We start from the raw sequence: 19526 nt of genomic DNA on the forward strand, positions 1-19526 counted from the left end.
AATATTGATAGAAGCAAAGAGATAAATGGAGTTTATGAATAATAGTAATAACAGTGAATTCTAAAAATTTCAATGTTATCAACAGCAGATTTTTACTTTGCCAGGCATGGCTAATTGCTATGGACATAAAGAAGCATATATGATCCTTGCCTCCAAGAATCTTATGGTATACCTGAAGAGATGTTATATACATCTCAGTATTAAATGCATGCTCTAGACCTGTATTTCGTGTCAAATTAACACTATAAGAGTAAAAAAAGTTATGTACTTTTGTAAATAAATGTTTTAGACCTGATGCCCCTCCTTCCCCTTCACTGTCCATAAAGGTCATCACTAATCCATCATGGTTCTCTTTGCTGTCAAACCAGAACTTGACCTCAAAATCTTGCCGAAGACAACACTTTCAATAACCATTACGAACTGATGGAATTTGGATTTAAGATTGAAATCATTTGCCATGACTGAAAAGTCGTTAAGTGCTAAAGATATTCAGTGGAGGTAGAGGGGCTTGATGAGCTGTAAGTAAAAAACAAGACTTGAGCTAGGCCTTGAAAAAATATAAAACATAGGATTTAGGTAAGTAGAAAGGAGAAAGGAGATAATTTTCAGGCTCAGGAGTATCACCAAATGAGTTAATTTGGAATTATGTGGTATATTCAAGGATTGTGAGTAGATCTCAGATGTAAATAGATAAGTGGTGATGTAGTTACTACTTTAATGTTTTTCTCCTCTGCTAGAGTGTAAACCTGTGAAGTATCATATTATAATTTATTATAAAATATCTCCTCAGAGGGAAACTCACCAACTCCTTCTATCTGAATTAAGTCTTTCCTATGTTTCTATAGGTTCTTATTTTTTTTCCTCCATAGTGTATAATTCACCCAAAGCCAAGATTCTATATTAAGAATTGAGGGGATTCAAAGATTAATTGTCCTCTTTAAACTTATAAAACAATAATAACTTTTAAAATGATGATTTTTATTTTTATAAATGTGACACTCTCAACAGTGGTTTGGGGAGATTTTTATTTTAACGATGGTATTTAAGAATTTTAGTGCATAATTTTGGTTTCCAGGATAAAAGAGGCAATTACTGTGGAAAAAGTATGGGGTTGTATAGAGAAGGCAGGCAAGGGTGGTTTAGAGATCAACCAAAGGACTTGTATGCATGCATGTTAACCAGTGGACACAGACACTGGGGTAGTGGGGCTTGCCCTTGGGGGTGGGAGTGGCTGGGGGGGGGGGTCAATGGGGAAAAAAGGAGACATGTACTACTTTAAACAATAAAAAAAGTATGGCGTTTTAGAAATAAAATATTTGGATTCAAGTGTCTGCAATATCACTTATTAACTATGAGATGTTTGGCAGTCCCTCTTATGCTTTTAGGCTCAATTTGCTAATCTGTAAATTAGATGTAACCATACAGCATATATAACAAAGCACTTGGATATTAAAATGAGCCCTTCTCCTCCTCCTGCTCCTCCGCCTCCTCCTTCTGCTCCTCCTCCTCTTCCTGCTCTTCTTTTTCCTCCTCCTCCTCCTCCTCCTCCTCCTCCTCCTCCTCCTCCTCTTCTTTCTCCTCCTTCTTCTTTCCTCCTCCTCCTTTTTCATCTTTTTCCTTCTCCTCCTCCTTCACCTCTGCCTCTGCCTCCTCTTTCTCCTCCTTCTGTTCCTTCTCTTCCTCCTCCTCCTTTTTTTTCTCTTTATTATCATCATTGTGATTCTACTTTGAAACCATACAATAAAATATTTAACATGGTCTACTTTATAGATGCTTTTTTCTCTACCACTTTTAGTATTTGCTCTAGCTCTCACAGATTCACTGTCTACTTTGACTAGAGCGTTTAGCTTATCTAAAAAGATGCAAGAATTTAAGAAACACTCCATAACCTAGTTGTTACAAATATTTACTTTTGAATCATTTTCTCCTCAATAACAATTCTCTTATTTGTAATATAACTATTTAATATTAATAATTGATAAATTTAAGGTATCTGTTTTATAGTGATCCTATTTAAACATTTTTTTGTTTTAATCATTCAATCAATGGAAATTGTTCTAGCAATTTACATAACTGTATTCACCTTCCACCTGATTATATAAATACTTTTATAGTCTACTAGAGGCCCAGTGCACCAGTGGGGTCCCTCAGCCTGGCCTGTGCCCTCTCACAATCCAGGACCCCTTGGGGGATGTAGTAGTGCAGGAAGCAGCAGGCGGCCAGGGAGGAGCCAGGTGCTGCTCCTGCTAATCCCGGCCCCACTGTACCTGCTGCCACTGCCACTTGGTAGACCTGCCATGAGGTGGGAGAGGCTCGCATTACTGCATCTGCGCTTGCCAGCCTTGAGCCCGGGCACCTGGTGCCTGTAGGTCAGCTGAGCGGCGCTCCCACTGTGGAAGTGCACTGACCACCAGGGGACAGCTCCTTCATTGAGCATCTGGCCCCTGGTGGTCAGTGTGCATCATAGTGACCGGCCGTTAGGTCGTTCGGTCACTTAGGCTTTTATATATATAGATATCTTGCTGAGCTTATGTGGTGTTAAGAGACCAGTATCTCTAAAAACAACTCAAATATAAAATAGGTTCATCTCTTGAGTTGTAAGAGTCATTTATTTCCACCTCTGGAGTATTTGGTGACTAGAAGTTTGATCAGAAGGTTGACTAACAAAAATTTATTAACTATAGAAACTATTTTATTCACTAATAGTCAGTGATTAGTGCCTGTCTATTAAGTTAAAAAATAATAATGTAATTTATCTTTTCTATTCCTTAGATAAATTCTTCAATATTTCTTGCTTTAAACATATAATATTTAATGATGAATATTCAAATGTGTTATCCTAATGATTTTGATAATTTGAGAGAATTTATGAAAATAATTTATAATTTTGTAAATATATGCATTCCTGTATATTTAGGGTACAAATGTGTGGCTAGACCTTTCATCTCTAAAATTATATTTTCTTAAAGTATTTGAACTTTAAGAGAATTTATGAAAATAATTTATAATTTTGTAAATATATGCATTCCTGTATATTTAGGGTACAAATGTGTGGCTAGACCTTTCATCTCTAAAAGTATATTTTCTTAAAGTATTTGAACTTTTCACACTATTTATTATTCTCTTTTATGTGAAGAACATCAAAACAAGATTGTACTGTATGTCATGACTTTGAAGATAAAAAACGTAAATGAGTTAGGGTCTTCCAAATTTTGAGTTTTAAGTAAGTACATGATGATATATACAGAAAAATAAGTAAACTGAAAATTAACTAAGTGTCTTGCTTTTATAATGTCTTCATTTTATGTAGCAAATAAGATAGCTGAGTTCAGTGTTGCTTTAAGACATAGTTAATTTTGGATATCTGGAGACAGTTTAAACAATCATTAATCATGGTAGTTTGATGTCTCAAGCTAACCAATATATACTTATTAGAGGCTTCACTAGTGTCAGGGTAGGATATACCCTAAGCCAAAATAAAGTTGATTATTTTTCTCCTATAAATTTGTCATTTGATACTATATTTCAATTTTCATTCATCAAAATAGGTATAGTTACTTGTAAATACAGTTTTTTGACCACATACTTTTTCATTTGACAACTGATTTAAATTGTTTAATTTAAGAATAACGTTTTTATTAATCATGCACTATAGAGAATAACTTTATTTTACTGTAGTGAATATCTATGAAGTCTTATTTACATACTCACACAGTAATCCTTTCTCCTCTCTGTGGTTGACAGAGTTTATCTGTTCATTTATAGAATACTTGTTGCCTTGGCACTGTGATATTTTTTATGGATTTAATTGAATTATGAGTCATTCTCATTCATACTCTTTTAAACTGACATTTCTCTTCATTATAGATGCTAAACTTGAGGCACAGAAGAGCTAACCAACAGGGATACACTTACTCCACAAAATGCAGTTCAAAATTAAAAACTAATGTTGGTATCACTCAGCTTTTCTGTGACTCCATGTGTGTTGAGAAACCAAATATACTTTTTTTAGTCCGTAGGACTTTCAAATAACTTTACTCATGATCTAAATCATGAATTACAGAAAAGTTTTTTATAATGACTATAAGCCAACTATGCACCTGAAATTTAGTGTCATAAAGTGTGAAAAAAACATTGTGCTAGATGATTGCTTATTGAAATAATGAGATAATCCAATCTTTCTGTATTTAACATAGGCAAGGTCTCTATTAGAGAATTACGAATCTGGCTGTATATAAAGAATACACATTCATTAAGTGATAACTGAAAGTTATGTGTTCAGGACCAGATTGAAAAAGCAAGACTTAGGTCAATTTCTTTCTATAACTAGTAAGTGCCTGAGACAGAATTTAATCTCAGCTGTGCCCAACTGAAACACACGCGTTCTTTTTACTTCTCCCAAATTGATTCTCAAGCTATTGGAAATGTTTCCTTTTCCTGTAAATAAAGAGTAGCCTACTATTAGGGTAAGAGTGGACAGAGAGAACAGAGCAAAATAAGCCATTCCTAAAATAATTGGAATAGAACTTGAAGCTTTGTTGGTCCTTTTACCTCAGGATTGTGGGATATTACCAGTGTGTATTCTTTAAGAATACTCAATAAACCAACTTGGAATTTTAAAAGTCAGTAAATAGTGGAGTGTTTACAGAATTGTGACAGGTCTTACCTACTGAACAATTCTTTTAACTTGCAGGTCTTCTGTTGCACTTCTGTTTTGGATAGCACATAATTGTATGCTCATAGGACACAAATATGTAGAAGAAAGCATTCTAAGGAAATATTGCTTGAACTAAGAGCTAAATAATATGAAGGAGTCAGTAAAGGGAAGATCTGGAATATAGGAAATTCGATTTCTGTATTCTTACAGGCTGTTCCCAAGGTGTGTGTGTGCGTGTGTGTGTGTGTAGGGTAGAGGGACAAGGGCATGCACATCCTGTCTGTTAGCTATTAACAACATACAATTAGGAAGTCTGATTCAGGGACAACCAAGTGACATCCCCCCCCCACCCCCGCCTCCCTGCCTCTTTATCCTGATAGTAAACATGGCAATAATAAGCATTTAGGAATGGATTAAAAATGCTTAAATATATCTCACTAAAATTTTACAGACTTGTTATTTGTGAAAGCCAAAGTTAGTTGGCCACAAAGAGAGGGACTGAATTCATTGCTTCTCTTGGCTGTTCTTATCAATTAATTCCATTGCCCACTCTGGTGGCAGGGTAGAGGAGCCATAAGGGGTTCTTAAATCATCATTTCTCCCTTTGGCAAATTGTCTTTTCTAGTAGTATCATCAAACCTTTTTTTCCTATATATAAAGGCTGTGAATGAAAATAGAAGATCAACTGAATACCTTATATTTGACTTTTTTAAGTGTTAGTCTCATAGTAGGCCACAATTTAACATTGAGCTTTTTAGTTATATTTTCATGTGAATTGAGCACAGGAAATCTGTTCTTCTCATCTTACTTTTGTTCTGAAGCAGATATTTCTCCAAATGCTTCATTCAAAATTAAATTGTTTATCCATAACTAGAAAAGGACATGTGGTGGTAAATTATTGAAATTGATGAGATTTGATTGAATTTTCCTGAGTTTAATGTGTCTAATCAACATTGCACTCACAGCATTATTACTTTCCCATTGCTTGCTGCTATAACAGATGATAGTATTACCATGACCTAGGCTGATACTATATGAAAAAATGGCACAAGGAAGTAGACAGTCTACAGTGAGCATTTGAAAAACAGAGACAGATTAATATTTTCAAAAATGGTTGTTTTAGGTGTTTGGGTTAAAAATTTTTTTTCACTAGAGCAACTAAAAGTGTCTCGGTATAATGTTTATAGGCTTTACCTACATTCTAATATATAAAAGAAATTATGGTGTGATTAGTAACACAACATTGTTATAATTTATACCATTGAATCTTACCAAGGAAATTTTTATGTTTCTTTTCTTATCACAATAATGGGAACCAGAAATGGAGGAAAGAACTACTTTTTTTTCTCAGAAATTCCACAGTGTACAATTTCCACTGTGTAACTTAGGTGACCATATACTGTAATTTGTCCTCCAGACCATAATTGAGAGATTTTGGTTTAAAAATAACTTTTCAAGTGACAAAGAATATTAACTCACAATAGAAGAAGGTCATTATCACATTAAAGCCTCAAATACCACATATTAAAAAGATTCAGAGTACCCCTTATAACTTGTGAGCATGCACTATAGTGTTATAGAATATCACAAATTTTAAAAGAGTACTTGTGGCAATATATACCTGAATTATAAACCAATTTTGATATTTTATTCTACTCAAGCTGTATATTTGAGAGCACATATCAAGAATAGATTCAAGGTCCTTGCCAGGTAGCTCAACTGGTTAGAGCATGGTCCTGATATGCCAAGGTTGCAGGTTCGATCCCCGGTCAGGGAAGAATCTACCAATAACTGCATAAATAAGTGGAACAACATAAGAATCTACCAATAACTGCATAAATAAGTGGAACAACAAATCTCTCTCTTTCTCTTTCTTCTCTCTCTCTCTCTCTCTCTCTCTCTCTCTCTTTATCTGTCTCTCCCCCCCTTTCCTCCCTCTCTAAAATTAATCAATCAATAATAAAAAAAGAGAATACATTCAAGAAAACTCCTGGATCATGTCTGGAAGTTATCAGTGAATATATAAGAAATACATTTCTGATCAATCTTATTTGGCATATTTCAACACTTTGGCAGAACTAAACAGTTGAGATCAAGAAACACTATTTATTTGCATGGTGAGTGTAGTATTTAAGATAGTATTTGTTTTTTCAGTTTGTCAAAATTTTCAGCATATACGTTGTTTTCTAATGTCAAAGAGACATGCCTACAGTCTGTCTATAAAGTACTAAATAGAGATTTGTTCATTGTGGTAGCTATAGATGCTCAACATATATATTTCAGTCTCAAACATATTTTATGACTATTCTGTATTGGATTATTAAGACATAAAGTATAAACTGTTAGAATTATAAGATAATTTACATATTATATTTTAAATCTAATTCAATTATTTTACAGATGCGAAAATGGAAACACTGTTGAATAGGTCTAGACAGAGTGGGGAACTGAGTAATGTAGCACTTCTTACTTCCATTTAGTATACTTTTCACCATTTACTACTACACTGAATAATATCTTTTGGTATTTTTATTTTAAAATATATGCAAATGTTAAAAAAATTTAAAATATACCACACAGGATATAAAATTAAAAGTATGTCTTTACCAACGTATAGTGCTATTATCAGAGATGTAATTGTACATGTATTCATGTGTAGAAATATACCTATATAGCTGCATTTTAAAAACAGAGGGAATCTTTCTATTTGTTTTCTTTGTATTTTGCTATTTTATCCTTCATACTATATCTTAGAGATTTTATAGTATTTAAAATATGGTATATCGTGCCATCTCATCTTTTTATTGGTGTCTCATATTTCCATTTTATGGATGTAACAATATGTATTTAACTGCTGTCTAATTTATGGACATTTGGTTATTTCTAATTTGTTTTCTATTAAAATATTGTAATAAACTGCCTTCTAAATAGATATGTTTGTACTTTGAAAAGTTCACTTCAAGTCGTCATCATTACTAAGTAAAAAGGCAATTACTTCCTATGGTTTTTCTAAATTTAAAAAGCATCTGGGAGACTAAGGATTCTGATGGCTGACTTTATTGTAAGGTTTGTAAATAAGTAAACGATCCATTCACTTAGAAAATTTGAATATTTAGCAATAAAAGAACATTATTGAGTTTAACATCTATTATATTTATGATTGGGCTTGACAATGAGAGAAGTAAAGACAGGTGAAATGTGAAACCAAAGTGTGGGAGAGGAATCAGTAAACACAATTTTACCTTTTCTCTTATACCATTTAATTTATTCTTAATAGGATATTCTTTTTTTATTATAAAAGTAATATACCACCATGCTAAAACTATTTGGAAAACACAAAAAGGCAGAAAGAAGAAAATAAAATCACCCTTGATATTACTATTACCACTTAGAAAAAAGTCATTATCAACATTATGATGTGTGTGTATGTGTGCATGCAAAAACATAGTATTATACTCCACGTGACTGTAGATTCTGATTTTTCAACTACAATATATTATGAATATGTGTTTGTGTTAAGAATTAATTTTTCTGTGACATGATTTCTATTAATTATATAATATTCCATACAGTGGTTTTGTTATAATAATTTAGCCAGTCTTTTAAAAAATTTTCTTGAATTTATTGGAGTGACATTGGTTAATCAAATTATATAGGTTTCAGATATACAATTCTATAACACGTTATGTGTGTGTTGTATTGTGTGTTTTTGTGTTCACCACCCAAAATCATGTCTCCTTCAATCACCATGTATCCTTCTTTACCTCCTTCTATCTCCCCCACCCCGCTTTCTCTCTGGAAAGCACCATTCTGTTGTCTGTGTCTATGAGTTCTTTCCCTCCCTCCCTTCCTTCCTTCCTTCCTTCCTTCCTTCCTTCCTTCCTTCCTTCCTTCCTTCCTTCCTTCCTTCCTTCCTTCCTTCTTTCCTCCCTCCCTCCCTCCCTCCCTCCCTCCCTCCCTCCCTCCCTCCCTCCCTCCTTCCCTCCCTGCCTCCCTCCCTCCCTCCTTTCCTTCCTTTCTTTCCTTCCTTAATCCTTTACCTTTTCTACCCACTCCCCTAATCCCCGCATCTCCTCTAACAACTATCAAACTGTCTTCTGCATCTATAAATCTATTTTGTTGTTTATTTTGTTCATTAGATTCTGCATATAAGTGAGATCATATTGTATTTGTCTTTCTCTGATTGGCTTATTTCATTTAGCATAATACTCTTCAGGTCCATCCATGCTACCACAAAAGGTAAGATTTCCTTTTTTTTTTTAATAGCTGAGTAGTATTCCATTGTGTAATGTACCACAAATTTTATCCCCTCATCTACTGATGGGCATTTGGGCTGCTTCTAAATCTTGGTTCTTATAAATAATGCTGCAGTGAACATAGAAGTGCATATAATCTTTCAGTATTTTGTGTTTCTTTGGATATATTCTCAGAAGGGAATCGCTGGGTCAGAGGCAGTTCCATTTTTAATTTTTTGAGAAAATGTCATACTGTTTTCCACAGTGGCTGCACCATTCTGCATTCCCACCAACAGTGTACAAGGACTCCTTTTTCTCTGTATCCTTGCCAACATTTGTTTGTTACTGTATTGATGATACCCATTCTTCCACATGTGAGGTAAAAATCTCAATTTGCATTTCTCTGATGATTATTGACTTTGAGCATCTTTTCATGTCTATTGGCCATCTGTATGTCCTCTTTGGAGAAGTGTCTATTCAAGTCATTTGCCCATTTTTTAATTAGATTGTTGTTGTTTTGGTGTTGAATTCTTTATAAATTTTGGATATTAACACTTATCAGATGTATCATTGGCAAATATGGTCTTTCATTCAGTGGGTTGTCTTTTCATTTTGTTGATGGGTTTTTTTGTGTTTGTTTGTTTTTTTGCTGTGGAAAAAACTTTTTAGTTTGAAGTAGTCCCATTTGTTTACTTTTTTCCTTTGTTTTTCTTGCCTAAAGAGACAAATCAGAAAAAAAATACTGTTATGAGAAATGTCTGAGATTTTAATGTCTATAATTTCTTCTAGGATTTTTATGGTTTTGAGTTTTACATATAAGTCTTTAACCCATTTTGAGTTTATGTTTGTGTATGATGTAAGAAGGTGGTCTAGTTTCATTTTTTTGCATGTATCTATCCAGTTTTTCCAACAACATTTATTGAATAGACTGTCTTTACCCCATTGTATGTTCCTGCCTCTTTTATAAAATATTAATTGACCATAAAGGCATGGGTTTATTTCTGGGCTCTCTATGCTGTTCCATTAATCTATATGTCTGTTTTCAAGCCAGTACCATGTTGTTTTGATCACTATGGGCTTGCAGTATAGTTTGTGTCCCAAGTACGTCCCCGGAAAGGATCTGGGGTGTTTATCTAAGGCGTCCCTTGAGATAAACTTTAACCGTGCAGGTGTGGGACATTCAAGTAGTTGCTAGTGAAGAGACTACTCTAGGTAAGAAGGAACAAGTAAGTGGCAGGCTTAGGACCAGAGGGACCAGAAGCTGTAATTTAAATTTTAAGTGTACACAAAATAATTCAATTAACTGCCGGAGGAATTACATCACATGAAACATATGCAGTTGCAAATTACACAGTTTTTTATTACTCACACAAATTCCTGAGCTGCGGGTAAAAGCTTAGTTAGGGATCCCTGTGGTGCTGTCCTCTGGGGTCCGGCAGCTGGTCTGGTCTGGTCCGGGTGCAGGGGGCCGGTGTTCCTCTCCCAAGAGCTCGGTCGCCTCTCAATCGGGCTGTTCTTCTATCATCTGGCAGGAAGAGGAGGTTGGAGCAGCATCACTTGTCAGACCGACAAAGGGACGAGCTTTTGTGATGTCTCGACAGGCGAGCATCGTTAGCTGGCTGGTGTCCATATTTAAAGCTTGGTCATACCCTTAGCAGTTCAGGTGTCTATCAGTGATTTACATCAATGCACATATGTTAATCTCAAACAAGGCGAGGGAGCTAGCAAGAGTACGTCACTCACACAAGTGTTTATCTTGACAAGTCACTCTGCGTCAGTTCAAACCTTCTCTCTGGGGTACACACACTTCAAGGCAGTGGAGAATGTGTCTTTAATATTATACTTTATGTTTTAAGGAAAGTTAACTCAAACATTTAAAATTTTTCTAACATTCTTTAAGCATTTTTAAACATTTCTATATTTTACTATGACAGTTTGATATCAGGCAGTGTGATTCCTTCAACTTTGTTCTTCTTTTTCATGATTGCTGTGGCTGTTTGGGATCTTTTATGGTTCCATATAAATTTTTGGAATATTTATTCTTGTTCTGTGAAATATGCTATTGGTATCTTGATAGGAATTGCAGGGAATCTTTAGATTACTTTAGGTAGTATGGACATTTTAATATTAATTCCTCCTATCCATGAATACTGTATACGCTTCCATTTATTTGTATCTTCTTCAGTTTGTTTCTTCAGTGTCTTATAATTTTTCGAGTACAGGTCTTTTACATCCTTAGTTAAATTTACTCCTATGTATTTTATTTTTTCTGAAGCAATTGTGAATGGGATTTTTTTTTTTTTTTTTTAGTTTTCCTTTCTGATAGCTTATTATTGATGTATAAAAATGCAGCTGATTTCTGGATATTTATTTTGTATCCTGCTACTTTACTGAATTCATTTATTAATTCTAGTAGTTCTTAGTGGTATCTTTAGGGTTCTCTATGCATAGTATCATGTCATCTACAAATAATTAAAGTTTTACTTGTTCCTTTCCACTTTGGATGCCTTTTATTTCTTTTTCTTGTCTGATTGCTGTGGCTAGGACTTCCAGTACTATATTGAATAAGAGTGGTGATAACAGACATCCCTATCTTGTTCCTGATCTTAAGGGAAACACTTTTAGTTTTGCCTATTGAGTATGATGTTGGGTGTGGGTTTGTCATATATGACCTTTATTATGTCCCCTCTATTCCAGTTTTTTTCTGTTAAAAATAACTTATGATGAATATCACCATACGTTTTCTCATATCCTCATCAGTTCTTGGTATATAACATATGCCTCAAAGAAAAGCTGTCAGTGGTCTGGGAAGGATGAAGACACAAAGGTGGGAAGAGGTCAAGCATAGGTAAATGATGTTTTTGTCTAAGATATTTTGCAGGCTGCCACAGGCTATGGAGAGCAGCTTTCTCCAAAGCACACTTCCATTTCATTGCCGCTCAGACTGTGGGTGTTAACTTGGCACAGTTGAAATGTTCCTGTTTGCTTTGAGGCAGTGGCCTGACCTTTCAAGCACATCCCATGTATTCAGTGATTGAGACCACTTACTCATACTCATCGTTGCACACAGAAAATACATAAAAGAGTTGCATTCATCACTCAATATATTTTGCTACTCAAGTGTCATGAAACATTCAGGGTATATTAACTAGAAAATGCACACCTGGAGCATGTTACTTAGCTTTAGAAACTGCTTATTTAAAAAATCACTTTAATTTTTAGGAAAAAAAATCAGTTTTGGATTTTGAGCATATATATCATCTTTCATTTTGGCCCAATTAACCCAGCAGGTGTGTGCAAATTAGGTCACTACTTTGTCACCGTGGTAACATGCTTTGGGGAGGTGGATCTTAACCACCTCTAGCACAGGTGATGTAGGCTGAGTTAGTATTAAGAGATGCTTTACAAACAAGGCAGAATTAATATGTTAGAGTGTACAAAATAGGTCTGATGCTGGTTACCAAATGATACCATTCTATGACATGAAAATAAGTACAGTACCACCTCAAGATTATATTAGCAAGAGAGATTAATGAGCCTTAGAAACAGAACTTTTATACATAAAATTTATAATCTCTGAAAGGGCAGTAAAACTTACTATCAATCATTCATGAGGTCATTATCTCATTCCCTCATTGAGCAAGAGGCCAGAGTCACGTTCCCTGGAATTTAAGGATGTTTTTAGAGTTGGGCCATGGTTTTCAGAGGGTCATTTCCCTTCTGCCTACTCATTCTAATGACTAGATTTCAGTCATAGCAGTTTGCCTTTTTTTTTTTTTTAAAGACAGTGTCTAATCCTTTCTTTTAAGTGTTTGTTTTTTTTTTATCATTATTCATAATTGCTTATGGGTTAAGAAGTTGGCAGACTTGATCTATGCCAGCACTCCAGCTTTAATACAAGTCTCTAACTCCGGCTTCTTCTCACCAGGTGGAAAATGAGACATGTTTTAAGATTGCTGGTAGAGATTGTACAATCTGTTTGGCTGCTGAAGGTTCCAAATCATGTGGGCATTCTGCAGCCCCACAGAGTGGTAGAATTTCTTCACTTATCACTGACAAGTTCACACCTCTTTTGGTCATTAAAATTGTAAATCTGGATTATAGGATGCAGAAAATAGTCCAAATTAATGATATTAAATATGTTTCCAAGGAAGTGCATCTCCCCTGACCACTTTTAGCCCCCAGCCACAATGAGCCTGTCGGGGCCAAGGCTTCATGTTTTTCAGTGTGCCCTAGTATCCTGCCTTATATTTGTATCACTTGTTATAATTCTGAAGCATTTTTGTATATTCTGTTTCATTTTGGGGGTAATATTTCACACATGGCATTTCAGAAACTTGAATCCCTCTAGTGTTTATTTTCAATTGCTTGTGACCACAGCTTTATTATTTATTTCGTGTGTTTTCAATAGTGAATATTTACAAAACACTGAACAAACTCTTCAAGATTCCTTTTCATAATTTCCCTCTCCATGCGTCAAGGATGAGATGAACAGAGGAGTCATAGTGACTTCTCCTGTGTCAGAGAGTATGTGGATTCACATTCAAATGAATAAAGAGCCCCTGGCTGGTTTTCAGGGCCGCCCCCACCCCACCCCCACCTTATCTTCTAAGAGTCTTCCAGGTTTGGAGAGTTACAAAGGTATAGCATTGCTAAGTGGAGAAACAGTTGACTTAAGTACTCTTTTACCTCCAACTTCTCTTTCAGCATATACTCCCTCTGTGTGTTTAAGTCTTCTTTTCCCATCCAACTCCCCTGTGAACATGGAAAATCATTTTTTTAAGAGCTAGTTTATAACATAAAGAACAGAAGTCTCAGTAAAATCTATTAACTGGCTAAGGCAAGAGTATATGCCTTGTTCACTGAAGAAGTATGCCATATTCTACCCTTTCTGTTCGAGGAACAAGGCGGAGGGTAGCACACATTAGCATTAGAACAGTTTTATCACAGTGGAACCCCAGGTGGTTTTAGGAATAAGTCTAAAAACAAAAATATATGAAGGGATTTAATCCATCAAATCTAATAGGGAAATTGTAATATATCCAGGGAGCTTGGATCCCTGAATTATAGTAACCAAGCTGGTGAGGAAATGGTCAGACAAACAAAGTAGTGCTGTATATTTCATTCATTGTTTGATGAAATAATTTTTTGCCTCTTTTAACTGGTATGTTAAAAAAAAAAAAAGAGCTTGGGATATCTGAGACAAAGAGCTTACACAGCCACCGAGCTGGTTGGTTTTTATAACTTCCTTTACTGAGTATTGTCCTTCAGTACAATACAGAGCCATTTCTTTGTTCTCACAAGCTAGCAGTTAAATTGTATGTAAATGTATGCAAATTAGATGCTGTCTAATAAAGAGAGTCATTAGATGGAAGAAATATTTAGTTTAGGGAAAAAAAAGCAGGTGTATTGTGTAAAAGAAAATGTAAGGCTACAAAAAAGCCCAAACTTTTGTGGACAGTTATAGAAAAAAATATTAACATAGATTTTTAAAAGGCTTACATTTTCCTGACCTTTCCTTTGTGCTTATATATATGTGTGTGTTTTTTAAATATTTACATATAAAACTAGGGGATTGGCTTCTTTCCCAGAATTACTGGAAGTACCTTCACCAGGAACATTTGGACTTGAATAATCTCCACAGCAGCATTTTCTTTCTTGAATTAAATGAATTGTAAAATGGATGATTGGTTCAGGAACACTGACTGCTTATCTGTGTACCTTTTCTTTAGGTCATTAGAGGCTAGTGGCTCCATATTAGGTACCTTGCAATTGTTCATCTTAACTACTTTAAGGTCCCTTTCTATACCACTTCACCCTAGCTTCTTAAAGGCTACTGTGGGCCTTTTAAAAGATATGTAGACTATAAGCTCCTTGAGAGGAACCAGCAGTTCCTTTTGAGCTTGACCAATGCTGTCTTAAATGTTGAGCACAAAGCATAGCCCTTACTAGGCATTCACATTTATTTTTGAATGACTTAAGTGAATGATTGAATGAATAAATAAATGAAACATAATTTTACATACATTAAACATTTTAAGGGTAAGTTAAGTAGTTATGGGTATGTCAAATACCGTTGTAGTTCCCAGTAAACAATTAGTGAAATAATTCCTCAGGTTTGCAGATAGCAGTTATATGATAGATACACACTGAAAAAAAAAAAGACTTAGCTGTAGAGTTTCCTCAAGTCAATTGTAACAAATGTGTTGGCTACTCAGCATGTGCATCACTCATTGTAGCAGCTATTATAGGGTAAAGAGTAGACAGTAGTTTCGCTCTAGGAGCTCCTAGTCTTCCAGAGGAATCACACACACATACTTCATACATGGCAAATGGTACAAAGTAGAGTTACAGATAAAATATTATGGGTTCATGAAAGAGAAGTTCTCTTTAAAGAGTTTCTGAGATCATATTTTGAAAGAAATTAAACTGAACTAAGCCATCTAGGTCTCAAGGAGCAGGTGGTTGGCTATGGTGGGGTGGAATTGCAGAATTCTCTAAGTTGCAGTCCCAAATTAATAGAAATATACTAGATTTTTTTCCTATTCTCTTATGAGTTTCCAGCAATAGCTTGACTTCAACCTCTGTGAAACACAAATGAGGGCTGTGATGGATACAATAATGACTGAAGTTAAATTATAACTCCAAGTCAAAATTTTAATCACATTCAGCCATTGAATAGGAAATAAGATAAAGCATGCAAAATGACTTTGTAACTTTTTAATTCAAAGGCATTAAAAATATAAATTTTTAGTATTATTTATAATGTGTAAGGTTGTCTATGGTATGAAATAAAATTTAGGGGATTAGCAGTATAGGGACAGAGAATGGGATACATCTTAACGTGTAATACCTTAGATAATACAGTAAGTGTCAGAGCCAGGTTTTCCTGACAGGTTGTCTAGTTCTTTTCATATACTGCATTATCATCTTGAAACAATGCATGGGGTAATTACATGTCTATAGCAGCAGCAACCATCTTAGTTCTAATTTTATTCCAAATATTTTTCACTGATTTGGTTTTATATCCACATTTTCTCCATTTTGGCCTGGGTAAAATATGCAAGTATGGGCAAGAAGAGCTTATTGTGGTAACTGATATGGATATGAAAATCATAATGGGTCTATGGATTGAAAACATTTACATTTATTTTCTTGACTTTTGAGTTAAAGAAAAGATTTCTATGTGAAGATGCAAAATTGGCTGCACTGAAGTTATCTTGGAGGTAACCAAAGGGCTGTGGGACTAACAGCTTTTGATATTACTTAGTGCTTATTATTGTTATTATTATTATTTCTTTTTAATTATGCAAAGTGCTAATCAGTTTGATTATGCACAGTGCTAATCAGGTTAATTATGCAAAGTGCTAATCAGTTCTTTTTGGAGCACATGAGGAGAGCAGAGGTGCTGGCGGTGAATGGCGTCCCTGTATGGGGGTAGTCACGGCAGTCATTCCTCATTATGATAGGAGTAGACAAGATAGCAAGGGGGATTTACCCATAAAAGAAAAGAGGAAAGGAAAGAGAACTATGGGCACACGAAAGAGTGTGGTTTGGGCAGGATGGTGTTTTTCCCATTTCATAGTTTAGTTGGGTAATCTCTGATATATTTTGAAGGCACTCATTTGAAGCCAAAAAGACTGCGGAGGGAAAGAAACAAGAGTATTGTATAGCTAGACAAGTTGTCAAAACAACTTATTGTAGTTGGCAAGCACCAATTCCTGGGAGGACAGTAGTGGAAGTAGAATCTAATAGACCTATACAAGAAAGAGGACATCAATAAAGAGAATTGAAAAATTAAGGGACTGCCATTCTGATAAAATAAACAGGGCCATCTCACCACTGTATTGTTATTGGGATGGTCGTCTGTGTACCATATTTCCTGAGATGAACTGAGGACTTCTTGGTGCTGGCAGTGGTCTCTACAGAGAGTGGTGATGGCAAATATGACAATAAGGGTTTTATGTAATAGCTCCTAGTTGGATCAGCTTTGTTCCTGCTGAAATCAAAGTGGATTTCAATATTAACTTGCAGGTCTGTGCTTATTAAGCTTGGTGACTTCCTGTGAAGATGCGTTTATAGTAATATGTTCACATGTTTTTATAGAACAATGGCCATGGAACTCCCCTAGGAAAACCCTTTTTATTCTGTCCTCCTGTTCTATTCTGTGGTCTGATAAGCTATCAATGAAATGCTGCGATACCTACTTGTTTAAATATATTCAAAGAGCAGAAAGCATTTCAGGATTACTATGTGAATATTCATTTGCAAAAGTGTTTTCAGTTCATATTACTTTTCCTTTACTCTGGAATCTGAATAGGAGATTTATAATTCATTTATAAAAAGGTGGATCTGCTTTCCCCTTTATAACGGACAGAGTGTTTACCATTCCTTTTTAGGCTTATATGTAATTACGACTCATCTTCACAAACACCTGTAGTGAGCTTGATTTCTGGAAATGTCCAAGTAATGTTAAGAATGCTGCAAAGTTATCGGTGGTGTCTATATTAATGAGGTAGCACTGGTATTAGGAATAAAGACACACTTTTAGTTTCCATTTTTATTTTAACCAGGACCATTTTCATTTCAAAATATGAAGAAAATGACATAAATCTTTGGTTTCCAACGAGAATCTGGAAACAAATAGATTGTTAGAGGACAGTGCCCACAAATTGAGAAAGCCTGTTGGGGGCCCTTGAAGAATTTGGCTGGGAAATTCTGTTATAAGCAGTCCTTCTGCTCAGCTTCATGGGAGCATGGTTTTAGAAATAAAACATTGCTTCTGTGTTCCCCACCCCCCGAAACGAAGATAAGGATGAAATGTTCATATTACAACTTTACTAATTAAAATTTTTTGAGTTATTTCTTAATACATTTAAATTATTTTTTAATGATTTTAACCAAAGGACACCTTGAAAATTCCATTCATTGATGGTACACTAAACTCTTGGTTCCTGAAAAAAGGCATTTGAAACCATTTAAAATGTAACTGGAAAATTTTAAGTAGAAAATGATGTTATTAAAGTGGCAAATAAAAATTAATTTAGTAGCATCTAATATGGCCGGTCTCCTGATTAATTGTTTACTTGCATCCACATCACACAAATCCTATTCACAGACCCGTTTATCCCTTCATGAAACAAATATTATTTGAGCACATCCTTTCATAAAATGTGTACTATGTTTTAGTAACAGTACCATTTACTGTCTTAGATCATGGAGATGTTGGTCAGAAAGAGACAAGATGCCTGGCATTGTGGAACTCACCAACCCAGGATGAGATGGGAGTTTTCTCATGATTTTCACCCTTAGGGACAAAGATTTTTGCACTTTATTTCTCTTTAGTACTTCTCTCTATGATTCAACTAGCTGGTCTTAGTGTCTTTAATATTTGCAAAAAGAGGTTTAGGCCAGATGGTTTCAAGGTAAGCTGTGCTAGAGTTTATTAGCTGGTGATGCTATAAAATAAATTTATTCTTTATTACCTCTGAAGAGCTTCAGGATCATACAAAATCTCTCTTAGTCTTTAATCATTGAGGAAATAAAATAATTTTTGGCTAATTTTGTTGACACCATTTTCTTGTATTAGGCCAGCATTGAATGCATAAAAGGTAGACTTTTGAATTAGTCCTGAGTTTGAATCTTGGCTCTTCAGTTGCTAGTGAGCAAATATGGCTGCTGTGAGCCTCTGTTTCCTCACAGTTCCTGCTGCTCAGGGTGGTTATGAGTATTAGCTGAAATAAACTGTATAAATCACTGAACTCAATGCCCGGTGGCACACTGGAACATAGCTTTGCTCCATTGTCAGTCCCTTTTTCATTTCTGGCAACTGTAGCCTTCCTGGCTCTCACTACAAAAATATCTTGAACTAATTCAACTTCTTCTCCCCAAGCTGCTTTTTCTTGCATTAAGCCTGTACTTCAATTAACTCAGTAATTTTTCTCTCTCATTACATCTTTATAGATTATTTCCTCTTTGTTCTCTTATTTGTGTACTTTGACCATTTCCTGCTTATTCTGAGTCCATTTTTAGCTACTTATTTTCACCATATGTAACATAGCCTCGATTACAACAAAAATATGTGTGCAACTATAATTCAGGCCATTACATAGAAATATGCTGTCTGTGTGAGAGCTGGACTATAATTGTTTATGTTTTTGACCTCCTGACTATACTAGAAACTTCTTGAGGGTAAGGATAATGTCCTTAATTAACCTCTGTATTCCTAATATTTAGCATGTGCTCTACCAGTAAAATCCCACAATCTAGCAAAGGACATGAATTACAGAGCAGTAGCACACATGATGTACCAGTGGGGAATATGTTGTGCAAGTGAAAATGTTGAAAACTTCATGGAGCAGATATTAGGAAGGCTTCCTGGAGAAAATAATATTTGAGTTTGATCTTTAAAAAAAGTTCTTAAAGTATATTTTTTTCTTGTGGAAAAAGGGAAGAGAAAATGAACTCTAGGTGGAGATAAGAGCTCATGTGTACAAAAAGTTGATTGGTAGCTGGAAGGCAGGAGGTTAGGTTACACAAAGGGAGACTAGATATGGAGATTGGCAGCATATTATGAAGACTCTAAGAGCTGTTTAGAGTATTGTCTAAATAATCCTAGCTTTCCAAAATAAGTG

General features: G+C 35.0%; 1 non-coding gene across 1 annotated transcript in view; it reads left to right on the forward strand.

Moving 5' to 3' along the window:
- LOC103290701 (uncharacterized) overlaps positions 1-19526 on the forward strand; it is a 608248-nt gene that overhangs the window by 263927 nt on the left and 324795 nt on the right. The gene's annotated exons all lie outside the window — the stretch shown is intronic.

This window comes from Eptesicus fuscus, chromosome 3, assembly GCF_027574615.1.
Source record: "Eptesicus fuscus isolate TK198812 chromosome 3, DD_ASM_mEF_20220401, whole genome shotgun sequence".
Classification (NCBI taxonomy): Eukaryota; Metazoa; Chordata; class Mammalia; order Chiroptera; family Vespertilionidae; genus Eptesicus; species Eptesicus fuscus.